The sequence below is a fragment of the Columba livia genome, chromosome 2 (genome assembly GCF_036013475.1).
Source record: "Columba livia isolate bColLiv1 breed racing homer chromosome 2, bColLiv1.pat.W.v2, whole genome shotgun sequence".
NCBI classification, from domain to species: domain Eukaryota; kingdom Metazoa; phylum Chordata; class Aves; order Columbiformes; family Columbidae; genus Columba; species Columba livia.
The window spans coordinates 115,559,292-115,580,107 of record NC_088603.1 but is presented as its reverse complement, the minus strand read 5'-3'; the positions used below and the strand labels follow the sequence as shown (position 1 = coordinate 115,580,107).

Genomic DNA, 20,816 nt, shown 5'->3' with positions numbered 1-20,816 from the left:
CAGTAATACTAGTGTATCCTTTTATATGGCTGCTACCAAGCTTTCAATAACAAGTGACAGCTCACTCTGTGTAATTACATATCACTAATTTTGTGGGCTTAAGACTGTTATGGTGCTTAATTAGCAAATGCTTGCAATGTTCTTTAAGAGATTTTACTAAATAGAGGATTGTGCAAAATGTATCAATGTAAATAACACAAATCCACAAACTAAAAGTTATTCTAAAAACTAGGACCCCACATATGTAGTTTAACTATAGGCATATGACAAGGACAGAAGCAAAAATATTTAATAATTTTATGTAAACAATGAATAATTTATGAAATAATCAGTATATTTTTCATCTGGGAATAATGGGGAAAAGAATGAATAAAGTGTATTTCAAAGGAAGAAGTCAACTTGCTTGCAAATATTATTTTAAAACTATAATAATTTTATGGGGTAGTAGACTTGTAGACTCTAAAGAATAAACTAAAATACATTTCATTCACACATTATGCCCTAGCTGTTCCAGCTAGTTATGCCTATATTACAGAGAATTACTTTACTGTAAGAAGAAAGCTTTATCTGAGGGCTGTAAAAGCACTGGATGTTTCCTTGAGCATTTTTTCTGTGAAGATAAGTGCAAAATACAATTAGCAGCAGAACAACTGAGGCAGTTAGGTTACAAGCACAAGTTCAGGGCAAAACTTGTCTGCATGACAGCAAAAGAGGCAGGGGGCTTTGGATATGGGACAAGTTAGAGGATTGGACAAGGTCTAGAGACTGAGCACAGGAGCACAGGGCTGGGATGCACAACATGAGGGTGGTGTGGGTCATGCCCTGTCCTCACAGGCAAGCTTGTCCTCACTCTCACACAGGTCCACAACAACAGGCTGTGAATCACCATGGTTTCACAACATCCTGTCACAATATGTAAAGTGCACAAGGCCACAACCCACAAAATCTATGTTTACCACAGGAAGGATGAAAGTTAAATGAACATCAAGTATTCTATGTCACTAAACAAATATTTCATGACATTACCTGCAGAGACTTCATTCCTGGGCTTTGTTATTACTGCGCCACAACTGTTCTTTTCCCTACTTGTCTTTGTGTTTAGAATGCTATCATTTTTATATCCATGCAAGTACACGCTTCAAACAGCAGATGGGCTATGGCTGTACATACTGCTGTGATTTCTGGCCTGACTCCTCTAATATCCTCCTTTTCCTATAGGACTGGGCTCAGGTCAGTTCATCCCACTGCTTGCTGAGTGGTTGCTGCATTTAAGCTACGCAAGGGTTAGTATACTTGAGCGTCATATAGCAAATGAGTGCACCAGAATCCCACTGAGGCAGCATTTAACCTGCGCGTACTAATGGTTCATCAAGAAGACCTTAAAGCCTATTTAATGCCAAAGACTAAAGATCTTTATATCTCTTTCTGCCATTTTCCAATTCATTACAGAATCAAAGTCAGAGGATGAAGTGTTTTTTCCTCATGTAGCAAATAAAAAAAAAAAAAACAAACACAACTGGGTATCATGTGTTCTTTATAATACGATTCATGCCTCATCCTTCGTGCAAGGGAATAGTTCTTTAAATTAAGAGCCTGGATAGCTATAAGCCATCAGTACAAAGTAATCTGCTACACAAGAATTTATAGGATAAATCCTTTAAGTAAGGATTCGTGGCTAGGCAGCCCAAATATCCTATATGTATCTATTTAATCTAGCTAATTTATCTCTATTTTTATAAAGCATCTAGTCACTAGTAGCCAAATGCCACCTGTGTAAATATAATTTATTGACAAATTGGTTTTGTTCCTGTGGCACTGACAGACACAGTTCTGTCATTAAGGAAATGTGTGTTTTAAGAAATGTTATCACAGTGTTGATATATTTTATAAGATTTTACGTTCATTCACATTCTGACACATTATAGTTTTATTATTTGAACTGGCATATTTGTCTTTGCAAGTAATAGCTGGGTGGGGGTTTATGGGGCACAGGGAAGGATAGTACAGTTGAAAAGACCCAGATCATTGCCTGAGCAACAGTATCTCTCCTATCACAACAAGGTACCTCTTCAGATGATACACTTGTTAGAGGTGTTACTTAAGTAATCAAAAGGTTAATCTGGGAAAAATCAGTGCAGTATCATTTCAGTTTCATTTTCTTGTTCCCTGTTATTCATAGTAAATGTGTAAAATGTTTCCAAATTGTGAATATTTTCTCTGGAAATATACTTCTCATTATTTGCCAGGCATGATTATGCTCATTATGTATCTAGGTTGATACAGAGACAGTTGAGAATGACATTCATAGAAAATAAATATCCACATTTAAGCTCACACATAAGAGAGCTGTTGTTTCAAGAGGACAATTCCTGCTGCTGCTCCTAATACTGAAGGTCCTGCTGTGCTATGTTTGTTTCTGCTATGATGGGACAAGTTCTTGCCTGCAGGCAAGACTGAACTTCCAAAATGATCTTGTTATTCTCAGTGTCTAGTGAGCAATGTGGAAAGCATGGGGTTTTGATTTGAGGATACAGGAGAGCTATAAGGATTTAATGTCTGGAATGAATCACACTGCTAGAGTTCACTCTGCCACTGGTCAGTCATTCTTTCTGTGCTCGTATATAAATACAAATCATTGCATGTTGGTATATTGAGGGAATATTTCTACATTTGTTGTGTCACTGAAAATTTTTTAATGACAGGAGTTTGTCTTGTTTTTATTGTTTCAGTAAACAAAATGCATATGGAACTACAGCAAGCAAACTCTCAGCCTGACCACAGAGCTTTGAACTTGAGCTGACACATTGTGGTGAAGAATATGTAGTACAGACACCCTCCATTTTCTGCCAGAAACTAGGCCAGCTAACTGTACCCTCTGGAGCAGTGTGATTCCCATGCAGTTTAAAGCTGCCACTTCCATGACTCTAACCAAAAGCTTCAGAACAGGCAGTCCCTATATTCTATCCCCCAGCTGTGGTTCATTTATTCCAGATTTTGAAGTAGAAAAGAAACTGATTGCTAAATAACACCATGTAGAAGATAAATGGAGATTTTTACTGTTTTATCTATGGGCGGTAATGGCACTTTTCCTAGGAGTTACAGCATCACTCCCAATGGCACTTAATGGATAAATCTGTGATATTATGCTATAGAGACTCATATCTTTGTAGATGACTGCCATTGTTCTGGAGTACCTTTAAGATAACAATGTAAGGGCACATCCTTGTTCCGACTTCTGCTATAAAGCAATCACAATCCAGGCCCTTCATTATCCAATGCATACAATGCAATTTTATACCAGATGCCTACATTTGTTTCATTTTTCTCAGAAACTACAGATATTCAGATATTTTGAATTTAACTATTTCTATTTTTGTTTAACTGATTCTTATTTTTCTCCTCTCTCACCATGTACTAAAGCATGTATTCAGTCAGCCTGAAAAAATGCAGTCAAAGGTGCAATATGAAGCCCAGACAAGTAGGTTTTGATTGCCTAAAATCATTTCAAATAAAACCTGGGGGAGAGCTGTTCATGGTGCTCTGTGGTGCATGGAGGTGCCAGGGTCAGTTTGACACCTTCAACAAATCAAGAGTGGGTTAGGGCTCCTGCAGCTTGTGGTAGCAAATGACACTTACCTAGAGATTGTTATTCTAGGTGGACCCATTAGGATATAGAAACACTGTGGAAAACTCATCGCTGCTGAGCATCAACTGTGCCAGCAGAACCAGAATTAACTTGCATAAATCTGGATCATGCTGTATTTGACAGTATAGTTCTGGCAAACATCTTTTCCTATTTCCAGAACAATGAAAGAATGATGTCTTAGGACAGAGCATGACTTCTTATCTATAAGTACTTCTTGAAAATAAATGCCCACATTAGTTGGCACACATGCTACATTTCACTCAGCTGTGTGTGCACTCGGTGCATTTTTTTTTTCCCCTGCATCACCATGAACTTTCAAAGATAGTTTTGGTGTTTCATGCTTCTTAATAAGCAAATAAAGTTGAATCAAACCAAAATATGATGGTTTTCATCTGGTCTCTTTTCTGGCTCCTACACCTTATGATGCAGCCTCTATTTCTCAGTGTTCTCTGCCTCATTCCTTCCTGAGCACACCTGACACACATAAGGTTTAATAATGTACAGATAGAGGACCTAGACTGCCAGCCTAGAGACATATTCCAATTTCTTTCCACAACTCTAATGAGACAAAGCAGTCAGGAGATTATTGCTACCACCACATAAAACCAGATTTATGGATGCTTTTTGTCAGAAAGTAGTGCAAGCCAGTTTGAGTGTTCCACTGAATTTCTCCATTCATCTCCCAGAGTAAAGTTTCCTCATCTGCTAATGGAAGAAGTGCTATTGTGCATATTATATGGGATTTTTCCTAATTAGAGAAATGAGATAATATTGGTCTAGTATGAAATGTGCTGTACATTTCTACCAAAAACTACTGACCTTATATCTGGTGATTATGGTTCCCAGAAGACAGTGCCTGTAAAGAGAGATCTTTGCATACTATAGCTCTTTCCTGGTTGACACATCAAGGAGGGGAGGTTGGATGGTATCAAGCCAGTGATCCTTTAAATGGTCTGCCACTGCTAGCAGAGCTCCTGAGAGCTCTCCACAGCTGGCAAAGGTTACTCTAAACTCTCTGAAAATGACAGCAGAGCATACTGTGTATCCTCTCCTTTCCCAGCAGAAGAGGAAATACCCATTGACTTTTGTTTGTTTACTTTTCTCTGTTTCTGATGTGAATTATTCATTGCTTCTGTTTAAACAGTCTGGTTTTTTGGACCATTTGAAGATACAGCATCAGCATTACAATTTCAGAAGATACAGCACAAAAGCAAAAATCACTCACATTATATATGGTGGCAGTATATCTAGCTCTAGAAATGGCCATATCTGCAGTATTATATTCTGAACCAGATGGTGCTGTCAGACAGTGCAGAATGACAACTTTTAAATGATGCAGAAAGGATAATGTGCCCAAGTAGTGAAGGAACTTTATCTCCACTTGCTGTATTTTTTTAACTTCAGTTACAGATGGCACAGCAAGGATCATCTCAGGAGGGAAAGTAAGACTTCCTCATGGCTGATTTTAGCTCTAAAAGAATCTGTCAGAACATTTATAAATTAGGCAGGCAGGCCCTCATTCCTAGTGATTGCCTATGGCTCCCTCATTGTAAAAGGAATAGGGGATAATAGAAGGAAATGGGAATTTTTGATATTTTTTTTCATCTGAAAAAACACAGAATAATATAAATTCCAATCAAGCAACATTTCTAATGGAAAATACATATTAAAATATGACATATTATTTTCTTCTTCAAAAACTGGCTCAATTTTTCAGCTCAAAGTATTTTTCAGTTCAAAATACAACTTAGGGTAGAAACAGTAAAATATTTCTAAGAAATCAAATCGAAACAGGTTGAAATTGTCAAAACAAAATTATATCATTGTTCTCAACTCTCTCACATTATGTCACAACTCAGAATTTTTGTTTCATGGACTTTCATTAAAGAATTATTTTTCAACCTATTTCATTGTCAGCAGTTTCTGCCCATCTTGAAAATATTCATAAGTAAGCAAAGTGTTTCTTATCCAGTGTTACTTCAAAAATGGGCTTTACAGAAAGTAGACAAATCACCTAAAATGCAGACTTTCCTTTCCAAATATCTCAGGTTTACATTCTGCATTCATTCCATCTACCAATGTAATGCTACTAGATGATCACATTTATATAAAAATGAGGCAGAATATATGTCTTCTCTTAAACTTGAAATAATTTGGCTCTTAACTACAGAGGCCAAATGTCAAGCTATCTTCCTTCATGCAAACTAATGAAAAATAGCACATCAGTTCATAAAGTGTACACTCAGACCATGTTTTCTGCAGCCAAAAGAAGTAACAATTTCCAGAACATTTATTTTAATTGTGGCAGCTAAATTCAAGGAAGATTAATTGCATTTCAGAGAATCAACACCTCTGCATCTAAAATTAACCACTGAATTGATAAAGAGAAAAAAAATGTTACAAAAATAAAACTCCTACTTAATGCAACATACTACTTCGTTTCCTGTCAAAATGCATTGGAAATATGAAATAAATGTGGCTTGATTTTGCTGATCTCAGCCTACTGAAACCATGACAAAACTAGGTGAGTGACACATTTCCAATGAAAATTAAGTGGAACTTTTATCTTGAAGGGGTAAATGCAAAATAGACATTATTTAGGACTAAAATTTAAGACTCAAATATGGTCTTTAATCAATTAATAGAGATACAGAGAACAGCCAAGGAAAGGAGAACATTGTTAGCTGTTGCAAGCAGCTCGGCTCTGCCATGCTTCTCTTGGTCCATATGGCATGTATGTTTTTTCGATAAAGGTATAAATACACTCTTTCATGGGATGGTTAAGAGGGAGGATCAAAAATGAGAATCTTACCAAATATATGGACATAGGAAAACCAGCATGGTCTAGAGGAATTAATACAGAAGTAGCAATCAGGAATCCCAGCACAGTGATCTTAAATCAACCTGGTATTACCTGTCATCCTTCCATTCAGCAAAATGTATCAGGAGAATGAAGATATTTATCTTCCCAGGGGATTATTTATTATGACTCACTGTTGCATAAAACCAGATGTTTAAAATTACATAACATATAACATATTCCATATATTTTCCAAATACTTTATTATTGGAAAAAATTTAGGCCTAAATTTTCTCAGCCACAAAAGGAAAAGAACTTTATGGAACTCATAGTCTCTTCTCTTGAAGCATTATACATTTTTTGCAGAATTAGAAATTATTTGAATGTTACTTTCTGTTCCAGAGTGAAAACGCATTCAAACGCCTTTTTTTGTAAGATTTCTTTCAAAGACTCATTTACATTCATCTAGCTGTTGCAAAAATATGGCATCCACCAACAGCTAGCTATTGCTTGCTTGTTTGTTTTTTCCCCACTGGCTTTCCAAACGTTATAAGCAAAGCCAGCAAAAACAAATTTACATTGGCATAACTACATCTCATAATGGTTCTGCTAGTGTAGTGATGCCAACCTGGGGAAGAGACTTTTCACAGTGCTAACAGACAATACTGAGAAAATGAAGCCTTGCCACATTTTTTATACTGGAATATTAATATCTTGAATTTGATTTTTATTTGTTTTATCAAGTTAACAAATTGTATAATTCATCATGTTATCAAAAGCAAACATGACAATGATATTCAATCATACCTGATGTGTTCCAGGACTGACAAATAATGAGTTTTTTTACATCCAGATATACTGTATGAAAACAATTATCCTACTGAGGGATGAAAGAATTATTCCATAAATCAGCAAAACTTTGTGGTAGTTGCATCGGTCATTTACTAGTTGGAGACAGTTGCAAAAAGACATCTTAATCAAGTCGGGATCAGTGATACGTAGGTTTACAATCCAGGCAGTTCTCAAATGCAGGTGTAGGGATCCAGCCTCCAAACTCCTTGCCCCTCATTGTTTGTCTAAAACCCAAAGAGGTTTCTTAAAAGCAGCTGCTGACTCCTGGTACAGTTCTGACAGCAGATGAATGCACACAAACTAAGAGCATCTCCAAATACAGTCTAGAGGTTTAGAACCTACCATATCTAACCCCCATGATGATGAAGGTAGTTTCAAAGACTGCATCTCCGGAAATAAAATCTATCGAGATGTGTGTTTTGCACTTGGTATTTGACTATTACAGGGAAGAATGCTGCCTTGTATCAAAAAATGAGACTGATTCATAAGTGCAACTTACTGCTTAGTGGAAAATAGATTCAAAATTCTATGTATTATTTCCTTACAGGCATTTTCTCTTAATAGCTTGGGTTTTGTATGTGTGTGTGTGGTTTGTTTATTGTTTGTGTGTTGGTTTGTTTGTTATTGTTACTGTTGTTGTTCTGGGTTGGTTGGTTGTTGGTTTCTTGTTTTGTTTTGTTTTTCTTTTGGTAGAAATAGCTTTTGGTTCACATACAACATGGAACATGTTTTTCCTTCAACCTTTTGACTTCACATCAGTTCCCATCTCCTCAACATCAGCGTATCATGTAAAATATGAATTGTGAAATGTTGAAACAGCCCTCTATTTTTAAGCCCTTCTACCAGGTTCTGATCTTTCTACAAAGACTCAGGTCCCTCTTGATAAGAGTAGTCCTCACCTACCTAACTCTATCAGTGATTTTATGTCACAGCATTTTCACCCAGACAGGGTTTTCCCTAAAAGACCTCAACAGATCAAAATTCACTAGCATTCATATTATATTGGTGAAGCTTTATGAAGTTGCCTCTCTGAGGGCCACTAATTTTCCCTAGACCAAAGTTTATGTTCACAATTTACAAGAGCAGGAGTGACATTGCCACCGACAAATACCAGCAGCATTATTAGCTTGAGAAGACATGCTGTCCAATCCAATTTTAGGCTCTGCAGACCTGCCCATAACTGCAGTTCATGAAAGGTCAGCTCTGTCATTTGTGATCACTACACAAAAAACAGATTAGTGACTCTGTTCCCATTTTTACTGGGTAGTGTGACTTCATCCACTTGTTCTTCCCCCTGGACTGCCAGGGCAATCTGAGTCACCCAGAAAGCTAGGATAGATGGATAGATGGATGGATGGATGGATGGATGGACAGATAAATAGATAGATAGATAGACTGATTGATTGATTGATTGATTATATGGGAGTTGTGCCTCCTCCCCTGACCTGCAAGTTCACCTTTCCCATAGGTCATATTCGGAGGGTGAGAAGTGGAACTGCCCTGAGCCCAGAAGTGCTAGTGATACATTTCACCATTTTGTGTGGTCAGAATCTACACATAACCATGGAATCATAGAATGATTTGGATTGGAAGTGACCTTCAGAGGTCACCTAGCCCAAGCCTCCTGCAATGAGCAGGGACATCTTCAACTAGATCAGCTTTGCTCAGAGCCCCATCCAGCCTGGCTTTGAATGTTTCAAGGGATGGGCCTCTACTACCTCTCTGGGCAACCTGTTTCAGTGTTTCACCACTCTCATTGCAAAAAAATTTCTTCCTCATGTCCAGCCTGAATCTCCCTTCTTTTAGTTTAAAACTGTTACCCCTTGTCCTATCACAACAGGCCCTACTGAAAAGTTTGTCCTCGTCTTTCTTATAGGCCCCATTTAAGTACTGAAAAGATGAAATAAGCTCTCCCTGGCATCTTCTCCAGGCCAAAGAATTCCAGCTCACTCAGCCTTTCTTCATAGGAGAGGTGTTCTATACTTCTGATCATTTTTGTGACTTCCTCTGCACCTACTTCAACAGGTCCGTCAGTTGCATCAGTTGCCAATGAGCAAATAATCATTCATTTTGCATTATAGGCTGTGGCCACAGAAGCTTTAGGACAGTTGTGATCTTCCCAGGCCTCTGGGGATCTTCCCTTGGCTTCTTGCAGCACTTGCTGTTGCTAGCTCAGCTCCAGGTTTGAAGAGGCACCCTTGGCCAAACACACCACACCACATAAATTTGTGTCACAGGGCACCTGGTTTTGCTCAAGAAATTGTACCATGTCTACTGTGAGGCCTTAGTTAGGATTAGCATTCTAAATGGCTCTTATTAAAGTAGGTGCAAGGACTTGCAGAAACAGAAATTCTCTCTGAGCTCCTCATGACAAACTATTTTCTCAGAAACCTACTCATTTTTCTAAACGTGCTTATCACTGCCTAATTTGTCCTGTCTGACTTCAACTTGCAGACAGAGAGTACCACACAGGTATGACTGCATTTAGATTCGTCTGACATCTGACATCTGCATCTTTTTCTTTGGTTTTATTCCCTTAAAGTTCTGTTGTTTTATTCCTTCCCTGTACTTTTTAGTCCTTTCTGATCCTTTTATTTTCTTGCAGACATTTTATTTTCCCATTTGGATTGCCTTGTAAAAATAGATCACCAAATGTAAATATTAATATCTCAGAGTCGATAATTTATTGTACTAATTGACAGCCTTATCTGTTTGCATGTTATCACTACCATTGTTATTATGCTTGGATAGGATATAATTTCTCTCATATTTTGAAACTCTCAGAAGCAGTTTGGAGCACGACTTTGCCAGTACAGGCTTGCGTAGAAGAGCTGGAAAGAAAACACTATTTATGGGCTACATTGTGATTTCAACCACAGCCCACAGCAAAAGGTAGTACAGGTGGTTGCCCAAAGGAAACATCACAAAAACTGCCCGTGAGTTTCAGCTAGAGCCCTAAGAACATTCATTAAGAGAGAAGGTAGGCCATTTTCATGTCCAGCTACCAGGAGATGAGTCAATGGAGAAGAAACCTTCATCCTTTCTCATGGGTAGTTGTTTGTGAGTGTTGCCTATGAGCTTTTGGGAGACTTTAATAGTAGTCAGCCATCTGATCAACTTAGTAATGTCTAAAGCTGAAATTCACACATCTCTGCCCCCAAAGGCCAGGAAAGGCAGGATTATATCTGTTACTTAAGGATTTTCACTGGGGTTTTTCATCTTTGAGTCCTTGTCTTGTATGCAGGTCTGTGACCTTCACGTGATCACAAGCAATTCTGTAATTCCCTTGTGACCTGGGGACTCTTTGGCATTGAGAAGGTCTAGCAGTGTCTGCCCCTCATGGGTAATGGTGTGTTTGCAAAAAGCTGAGGCTTAGCAACTTGCTCTGACATGCTTGCAGATCCTCACTGTGAATATAAACACGTAACATGTTTCGGATCATAATGCGCGGGGATGTACATCCTGCTTATTGAATCGAAAATCCTTCCTAGTTTATAAAAGACAGAACAACAAACGGGAACAGCTGAGCTGAAGTCTATATATAATGGATCTAAGAGATACCCTTCTGTCATGCTGAGACTTGATTACAGCCTAAGTGTTGTCAGAGGGGCCATATGTTCCATTCACAGCATGGCTTCGTCCTCTGTGGGCTCAGCAGGAGCTGGCCATGGCTTGGCAATTTGTCCAAGGCACATCATGAATTGACTAGGATAAAGAGATTAGGGACCTGATCCTCCAGTACGTTCCACCTTGTGCAGCAACTTGTACTAGTGCAGAGTGGATATGAACTGATACCGCTTGGCCTTGATAGCAGTTTAACACCTCATTTCGATAAGGTGAAAATGACTGTAGAAACAGCAGAAAATCACTGACCTTAATTCCTGCCCCGCATTTCCTTTGTGCTTGTGTGTTTCTTCAATGACTTGACTCTTTCTAAAAGCTATATTTGAAACAAAAATGGAGAAGAGAAGGACAAAAGTAACAGCCTCTGCTGCATTCCCTCACATCATTCAAATCTGCCTCCAAACCCCAGGCATCAGATCCTTGACTGGTCATTAAAATCAAGAAGTAACAGAAAAATCTAATGGTTGCTTACAAACAAAATAGGATTAATGAAATGACTTGCAATGAAAAAAAGAGTCTAGAAAATTAGTGCACTATTCCACAAGGTCTCCAACCTTATTTATTACCCCTTCATCCCACTCTCATTCTCCTTCTGCAGTGATGTTTTCTTCAGTGCCTTACAAAATGGCTTGTAGGCTCATAAGTCAGTGGTGCAGTAAAATTTCACACATGACTTCTGGAATGGGGATCATGCCCAGATCCCCACTAATTTTCATGCAAATTAGTGACTCTGTTTAGAAAGGTCAGAACTGCCAAATGGTAACAAAAACACAACAGCAGGCAAGCTTAGTGGAGTTAGGGGTTTGCTCATTAATTTTTTTCACAGAGTCCTGTAGAAAATAACTCTGTCTATGTCACAAAGAGCACAATGTTATGATTTGAAACATGATTTTTATGAGTCAGAGGAGAAGTGGATAATGTACTAATGTACTTGCATCTAAAAGAGAGGGGAAATGAAACATCAATCTCCCCTTGATTTTTGTTCTCAAAGAAATTGAACATAAGCACGGTCCCCTGAATCACAGGTATGAATCAGAGTCTCACAGATCTTTTGTAGTAATTGGCACCACACTCATTTCTTCAAAAGGGCTCTTCAATTAATGCAGACAGGACAAAAGGAAGAAAGTTGATATGGTATTATAACATTAAGCTCCTTCTGTAAGAAAGGGCCACCTTAGTGCTATCAGGTATAAAATTCTGTCCTTTGTCACAGGAGGGGACATTCAGTCTGCAATTTCTTTTATACTGGATAGACCTTGGTACTATAGCTGTAGCAGGGTTTTCTGAATAAATTTTATTTTTTCTTAGGAAAAAATAAATTCTCTTTTGCTTTGACCCCAAATGAAATGTGTAATTCAGCTATTCAGGCTTTGAACATTAAAAAAAATATGGATTTTTTTAAAAAACAAAATAATCACTCAAGATATTTTAAATAATTAGCTTTTCAATAACAAAACCACTATTTTTGCCATTTTGGCTGAAATGACCCAGTTTTCTTCCCTGAAGTCATCATTTTCAATTAATACATTGCCTAAGTGCAGTAGTTGTCCATACAAACTTGGCAGTGCATAGGAACAAGAGAAAAAGAGCAGCATGAAGAAAAGCTTCTTTTGTTAAGTGGCTGGGATAGTCTGGAGATGACTGACTATAACCCATGGTCCACATGATCTGAAGCAATTAAGGATTTAACATTCTGTTCTGACTAGGTAAAGGCAGAGGCCTGTTGATAGCTTTCTGCTTCCTGGAATCTCACTTGAATCTGTTTGTTTTGCTTTGCTGTCTAAAACCACTCTAAAACTCCTGTTTTAGTCTCTCTTTGTAATTAGAAATTATGTGCAAAAAAAAAAAAAAGGCCAGAGATGCATCTGTAAAGCAGGAGAGGGAGCCATGGGTTCAGAAGAGGTGCTGAGCTTCTCTTGTTATGCGTGGTGGAAAGGTCTATATCCTGCAAGATCAGCTTCAGGGAATGCTTCATTCCACTGGATTGAGTGCTGGCAGGACTGGAACTTCAGTGCTTAGCAGAGTGAAAAGCACCATTACAGTGTGCCATGCCTTAGATGGTTTGCCTTTTTAGCTGCTCAAAACCTCTCTGAAGTAGAAATGAAATGGCATACTTGGACTGGACTTCCATTCTTTTTCAGCTGCACAAATTTTTGTGTGTTGTGTGTAGCAAGAAATACCAACCTCTGACAAACTCTTTGCTAACAATTCACAAACAGAAGGGAAAATCATCACATAAAAGTCTACGTACTCTAATTTGTTCACCTCTAACATTAGGTATTTGAACACTCTCCTTCACATTGACTGTTCTGCTATGCCTCATGCTAGTCCAACTGCTCCCTTCTACTCCTTGTGTGACCTCTGCAGTATATTTGGAATAAACCCTTTGGCCTCTAATTTCGTCCATTGCTGCCCCCTGCTAGTATGCTTTGGTGATTTTCAAAGGTGATCTGGGAAGTAGCTACTTGGGAGTCTGATTTCATTTTTATTTAGTCTGCAGAAATGACAAACAAGCTACAACGGTTCCCCTCTGCTTTGGAAAAGAGCCAGGTTTGAAGACCATGGAGCCTTTATAAAGCTCCATTACCAGAATAGGTTTCAATCCTACACCATTCAAACCCATTAGACATGTGCTCAAACACATTCTTTCCTCATCCCTAACACAGTAGGGTACAAGGTGAGACAGATCAGGTTCAGCAGAGAGACGTAACCACTGCATTCTCAAACTAGAGCGAAATTGGTTTGGTTGATTCTTTCGTTGTGTTCCCTTGGAGAAACCTTGTCCTCAATAAATGTTTTTTAATCAAGTGCTTCAAGTGAAACTTCAGAAGTACTGGAAGTGGAAGCCTGTTTTTGTTAAAGTTTGATAAAGTTTTGCATTTAGATGGAATTCACAAAGACAAACAGGAAAGTAGTATCAGAATTTGAGACCCGCATATGTGTGTGTATCTTAATATCTGTTTATCTATTACTAAGCTATAAAACTAATATGAAGGGCATTGAATACTGTCTTTCATCTGTTCTTTTCCTTTTCCTAAAATAGATCTCACTCAATAACCTTCGTACTTTTGGATAAGGGTTTCAATATGCAGTGGCACCCTTCCTCTTGTCAGAAAAGAGATTATTACTGAATAATGACAATAATTAAAAGTACTCTAACTGATGTGACTAACAAATTCACATCAATAGTGAAGGACAAGTCTCAATACATGGATTTGGTTAAGACAAGCAGCCAAAAGATCGATTGTCCAAATGTTGTCCAAAGGCTGCATGCCGAAATGGGAGCAGTAACAATTAAGATTAAGATTAAAATCGTATAAGAGCAACTGCTTCATGGTGAATCCCTTCTTGCAGCTGGAAAAATAACTGCCGTAGTTTATAACTGAAGGCAATACAACCACTGATCAAAACAGGTTAATATATGATACCTTCCCAGCACTTCTTAGAATCGTAGACAGAGATACTGGCAATTTTTGGACATTGATGAGTAGCTTTCAATAAGTTGGGGGGACTTCTAGCTTTCCATTTTGATCACTGAATATGAATAGACTCTGTGATGGAATTTTATGAAAAATATAAAAGTATGTTTATATTAAGAATGTAGATAAAAGAATTATTTTTTATATTTATACTTTCATTTGTAATAAAGAATATAAATTTATGTTAGAATATATTGTTGTGTATGTATTGCATACATGCATGAATATTTCTGATGTTTTTGTTACACTCTACTTTTAAATGATTGAGGAAATGTACTGCCTGTTTGATATGCTATTCCACAGTCTATAACTACTATAACCATACTTCTGGAACTATTTTTCCAATACTATAATTTGCACCAAATAATTTTTCCTGGTACACTCAGCTTTCATAGATCTCCACAGCTCCATGTTTTCCTTGTTTATGAACACTGTTCTCTTCAAAAGTAAATGCACTCCTTTCTCATCTCTGCCTATTTGCCAGCCTATTTGCTTCTTTGTCAACATAAATGCAAGCATTCCTGTCACTTCAGCCATATTATCCTGTTGTCTCCCAGATAAATGCTTCTTCCCTCCACACATTTGAATAAATCTCTCTTTGAGCCTTATCTTCCCCAAAAGATGTCCAAGAAATCAGGAGATTTGCTGAGAAATGAGTGAAAAGGCAGACTGGAAAAAACTAGCACTTATAAATAGATAAAATAATACAGTGGAAATGCTTATCTCTATTTAAGATCGTAGTTATTCAGCTGTGCTGTTCCTCTCCCCTCATTTAGCACTCACGATGTCCATTGTGCCTCTCCGTGTCACGGTGTCAGCACAGCCGTGATGAGAGCCCTGAGGTGTGCGGGCAGGCGTGAGAGCGTGCACCTCATCGGTCAATGGAGCAGCTAAAATTCCCTTCCACTCCTCTGCCTGCGGCACATACTGTGCCTAATGATTTTTGGTGACTTCATGTGCTTATTGACTAAAAAATAAACATTAAGTAGCTGAAGAAAACACTTCTGGAATAACAGACTAAGCTGCCTTAATGTAAAATGTATTCATTTTTTCCATACAAACTCAAACACACCAATTCATACGCAAAAATCCTATCCTGTGAAAAATTTTCAAACATAAAAACTGAATTAAATTAGCCAAATGAAGTATTTACCATAAATAGTTCTCCTTGCTTTAGTCCTTATTCAAAGGAAAATCCCAGCCATAACTCGCAGCACTGTCTGACTAGAAAACCTGGGGTTTAGTATTTAGATTTTAGATTATTGTGTTCAGGAGTAATGAATGATGTCAATATTACATTATTCCAAACACATGATGAGTAATGGGGGCTGGGTATAATCAGTTACCTTCCTATTGTTTCTAAAATTTCCTTGAAGAAGAAAAAAACAGAAGAATTCCTTAAAAATCAAAAAAAAAAAAAAAAAAAAAAAACAAAAACCTGAAGAAATTCCTTAATTTCCTTTAAAGAACCCTTTCATGCTGAGTGCATTAAAAAAAAAAAAAACAAAAAACTAAAGACATTCATATAAAAAGCAATTTCCTTAGATAGCAACATTCATTATTCCCCTTCCTATTATTAAAGATGCTAATGTTTGAATAGCTTTCTCCCTCACAAATCAGCTTTTCCTTTAGCTGAGGGAAGTCATAACCCTCTGTTTATGACATCTCATGCTGTTTCTCCAAAAATAATCATTGTGCCACCAGAGCAGAAGAGATCATGGAGCAGATGAACTTTTAATATGCTAAACACTCACCCCGACTCTAAAAGCTATATTTTCAAATTGGATGCAACCTGGCTTCCAGTTGTGCACAATCAGTGTAAGCTACTTACATGCCCTGAGTGCACAAGTCAGAGTACATGTGTTCTTGAGCCCTTGAAGTGAATACAAACGAGGGTGTCATATACAAAGGTCTTGGATCTTGCAGGTAAAGAAAAGCATTTCTGAGGTTTTGAGTATCTATCAACTCCATCAGCTCCTGTTGCACTGAACAGGAAGTGAAGATGCAGAACTTCCTAATATTCCCACAGATGTGTGATTAGTCTCCACCCTAATGATCTGTCTTTCAAAATATCATTTAGCCATTTTACCGTAAGGGTGACCAAGCACTGGAGTACATTGTCCAAGAATGTTGTAGAGTTTCCATCTTTTGCAATATCAGAAAGCCATCTAGACATGGTACTGGGCAACTGACTGTAGCTGTCCCTGCTTGAGGACAAGATGACCTCTGGTGGTCCCTTTCAGTGCTATCATTTGAGATCCACAGTTTACAGTCACTTGCTGTTATTTCCTATTATGTAAACTAAACAAGGCTACCAAGATGAACTGTTAGTAAGAACATTTATATAATAGGAAGTAAAATTAATTAGGTAAATTATGGAATATAAATGTATTTTCTTCTGTTGGAAGGTGGGCAATATTTTTACATCCTCCTTACTGTAATGACATCCTTTTTAAAACATGGAACACTTTCTATGGTAATTATCTAATTTTACAAAAGTGAACAGAATAGCATTTCAAAAATGTATAGAAAAATGTTATTTAGGTAATATATTGTTAACAATTCTCAGTGTGAGAAATATCTCCATAATGATAACAATGAGGAAGGGACAAATTCAAGAAAAACAACAAGATTTTTTTTTTCCAGTAAGTATAAAAAAAATAAAAAATAAAAAAGACAATTATTTAAGATTTAGAAGATGATGCACATATACTAGAGCCCAAGTAGTTCTATCTTCTTTTTTCAACTCTTCCACTAATTTGTTTGACATCTTGCAGTTCCTTGTACTATCTAAACGACTCATTAACTCATTCAGATTTGACAACTGTATTAATATAACATAGGAATGAATGTTTAAAAAGTTTATAGCCTTTCCTCAGTTACATAGATCTTTCCCTGTGATATCATTTTTGAACCTTTCTCTGTCTTCTCTTCCTCTTTCATTAAAAAAAAAAAAAAGCTCTCTGGAAAGACACATAGAAGCTAAAATGGCATCTTCAAAGAAACTCAGTATTGAAATGCCTCAGCTGTCAACAGGGTGAGTGTCAATTTTACCATTGATATCCTCCTAACTTTTTCTCTACAGAATAAACCATATTTTGCAAAAACATGACTACCATATTTCAGATATTTTTTGTTGCTTGTCTCTTGGAAACTCTCCACTTCTGTAACAATAAAGCTTTGAAACAAGAAGGGTAACTTTTGTATTCCAGATTTTGTATAATGTTGTTTGATTAAGTAAACACAATTAATCATTTAAGAACAAAGAAACACATAAAGGTCATGCTGAAACAAGCCACCACATCTACCATCAGATTAGGATGAGATAAATGAGACATAACTTGCATTTGCTGCTCCTGTTAGATTTAATTGTGACCAGTCTGAAGAATTGTTTTAGGAAGTAACAGGATTAACTAAGCAAAAATCAAGATACAGCATTCACTTTCTTTACTAAGATAGAATAAATGTTCTCACAAAGCCTATCAGCTTTTTGTTATTCATTTGTACTTACAACTCGTGCAAGTATCAGATGTTTTTGGGCAAGAATACAAAAATCATAGGAAAAATGAGGCAGAACACAACTTGCATGCCTGTTTTGTGAAAATGTTATCAGCTAAGTTTGACTGATCAGTACTTGAGTTAATGGAAGGGTATGAAATATTATCATAAACTAGCTGGATCTCCCAGTTAGTTATATCCACTTTCAATCTGTAAGTATTTTTATGGTTTTTATTTCTTGTTTAAACATTTTTAGGAATAAGTGACTTAGATGGAATTCTGTGTATGTGTATACATATTCACACTGTCATGATAGGGAGAAGAAAATCATTAGCATGGTATCTATTCATCTAGGACAAAGATGAGAAAAAAAGTACCAGTATTCTAGCTTTGGGCATTGAATATACATGTACACACACACATATTAAAATGAAGCAAAGAGGTCAGAAACTGGCTGCAAAGGTCAGGCAAAGAATTCTTCTACAAAGAGAAATAGATCAGGAGAAGAAATGGATTTTCTGACAAAGGAATACTTTCAAGAACACAGGAAAATCTCAATTTCTTTTTTTTACATCATTTGCAAACTAGAAGTTGCTCTGTCTCTCCAAAAAGCTTTTGGGTTTTTTTTTGCTGCAGTTAACAACTTTTAGTCTAAATGAACAGAAAATTGAAGAAAAGAAGCAAAGGAAGCAACTTCACATTTTCCATTTAAAGTGTCAGAATAGGACATGAAAGTCAATGTGAGACTTTCACATAAAAAATGTCTTTTTTTTTTTTTTTTTCCCCACCAGCTTTGTGGTTTAAAGCATCAACCTGCCGAGGTAAAAGAAAAAAAGCAGCCTTTTGGAAAATTTAGTGCAATACCACTGATGAACCAGTAACTCGCTCATCTGGGCTGTACCAGCTGTGTTTTTCCAGTTTTTTTATAACCTGCCTGTGGTTACAGGAAGGGGATCTTGCTGCAGTGTAATTGGGCATGAGGAATCAGAGCTCCATCATTGCATTGATATAAGCAGACATATTTTAGTGAGCACAGTAATTGCTGAAAGTATTGCCAAGACCAGGGCTATAGATTAAGTAGCTGTAGATGTTTCCCTAATGTTCCCCCCACATATTCTACAATGAGCAGAGCTCAAATGCAATAATCTTGTCCTTTGTGTATGACTGTGTGTAATATAGTCAGGTCAGTGAAACATTTCATTGTAGATACAATGCTTTTTCAGCAAAAGTACTTTTGTAATTTTAAAAACTTAGAACACTTAACTGACTCCTGCAAAATGAAATTATTTAATGGTAAGGTGAAGCTGGTGTCAGTAGATGACTCCAAAGCTCACCCTGAAACACTGGTGAAATCACTAATATTTAAATCCCCAGTGTGCCTTGATCTTCAAGACACTTTTATTAATCATTAATACTAATGTTTTCTATTGATTATCAGGTTTCTCTGTGTATGGGTCACTCTGTGCAGCATTTCTGTCTCAGTCACATAACAAAAGACCCCAGAGCTTGAGACAGTGGGGGCCATTTGAAGATTATGCAGTAAATAGTAAAGTTTCAGCACTTACCAGCTGAAAATTTAAATGTGATGCAAGTGTATATATTATTTCAATAATCAAAATTTAGAGAGAGGAAGAGAAGACGGGAAATGAAAGAAAGGGAGAAAGAAAGGAATGGAGGAGGAAATGGACTTCATTTATTAATATATTTCCATTTTCTTGTTTGTGTTTACAAAACTGCCAAAATAGTCTTTAAATGTTATATTTCACTACTATTTTTAGGTCAGACCTGAAGTGTCTGCTCAATCCAGTGAGTTCATAGCCAGCTTCAGGTGAAAAAAAAAAGAAAGAGAAGAAAAGGAAAGAGAAAGGGAAAGGGAAAGGGAAAGGGAAAGGGAAAGGGAAAGGGAAAGGGAAGGGAAGGGAAGGGAAAGGAAAAGGAAAAGGAAAAGGAAAAGGAAAAGGAAAAGGAAAAGGAAAAGGAAAAGGAAAAGGAAAGGGAAAGGGAAAGGGAAAGGGAAAGGGAAAGGGAAAGGGAAAGGGAAAGGGAAAGGGAATGGGAAAGGGAAAGGGAAAGGGAAAAGGAAAAGGAAAAGGAAAAGGAAAAGGAAAAGGAAAAGGAAAAGGAAAAGGAAAAGGAAAAGGAAAAGGAAAAGGAAAAGGAAAGAAACAAAACGAAAAGAAACGAAAAGAAACGAAAAGCAACGAAAAGCAACGAAACGAAAAGCAACTAAAAGCAAGGAAAAGCAAAGAAAAGCAAAGAAAAGAAAAGCAAAGAAAAGAAAAGCAAAGAAAAGCAAAGAAAAGCAAAGAAAAGCAAAGAAAAGCGAAAAGAAAAGCGAAAAGCAAAGCAAAGCAAAGCAAAGCAAAGCAAAGCAAAGCAAAGAAAAGCAAAGGAAAAGAAAAAGAAAAGAAAAAGAAAAGAGAAAAGAAAAGAAAAGAAAAGAAAAGAAAAGAAAAGAAAAGAAAAGAAAAGAAAAGAAAAGAAAAGAAAAGAAAAGAAAAGAAAAGAAAAGAAAAGAAAAGAAAAGAAAAGAAAAGAAAAGAAAAGAAAAGAAAAGAAAAGAAAAGAAAAGAAAAGAAAAGAAAAGAAAAGAAAAGAAAAGAAAACTTAACCATATCCCTCTTACCCCCTCTTCACTCCCTGCTCCCCTGAAAAAAAATAGTTAGTATACATTGATCTTCTCCTTTCTCAAACAGTTAGTTTAGTTACAGTTGTTTAATTTCTGTGCAAATGTTTTAATCAATTTGGGAAACTTGCAAATGCAACAGAAAAATTTCACTTATTATTTGCCCACAGATATTAAAGCTAGAGAAGTGAGATCTCATACGTGTAACACAATGAAAATAGGTTCTGCACAATCCTCTCAGTATTCCTTGGTTTTAAGGATATAAGGGAATGCAACCAGTATTTTAATCTC

General features: G+C 36.9%; 1 long non-coding RNA gene across 4 annotated transcripts in view; it reads right to left on the bottom strand.

Moving 5' to 3' along the window:
• The window catches only part of LOC110365707 (uncharacterized), a 172,787-nt gene that overhangs the window by 37,644 nt on the left and 114,327 nt on the right, over positions 1–20,816 (bottom strand). For 2 of the 4 annotated variants that reach the window (XR_002425420.2, XR_010470538.1), the window contains one exon: positions 11,172–11,238. The exons of the other annotated variants lie outside the window; for them this stretch is intronic. This is a non-coding gene — a long non-coding RNA (uncharacterized LOC110365707). The remainder of the gene's footprint in view (positions 1–11,171; positions 11,239–20,816) is intronic. 4 annotated transcript variants of the gene reach the window in all.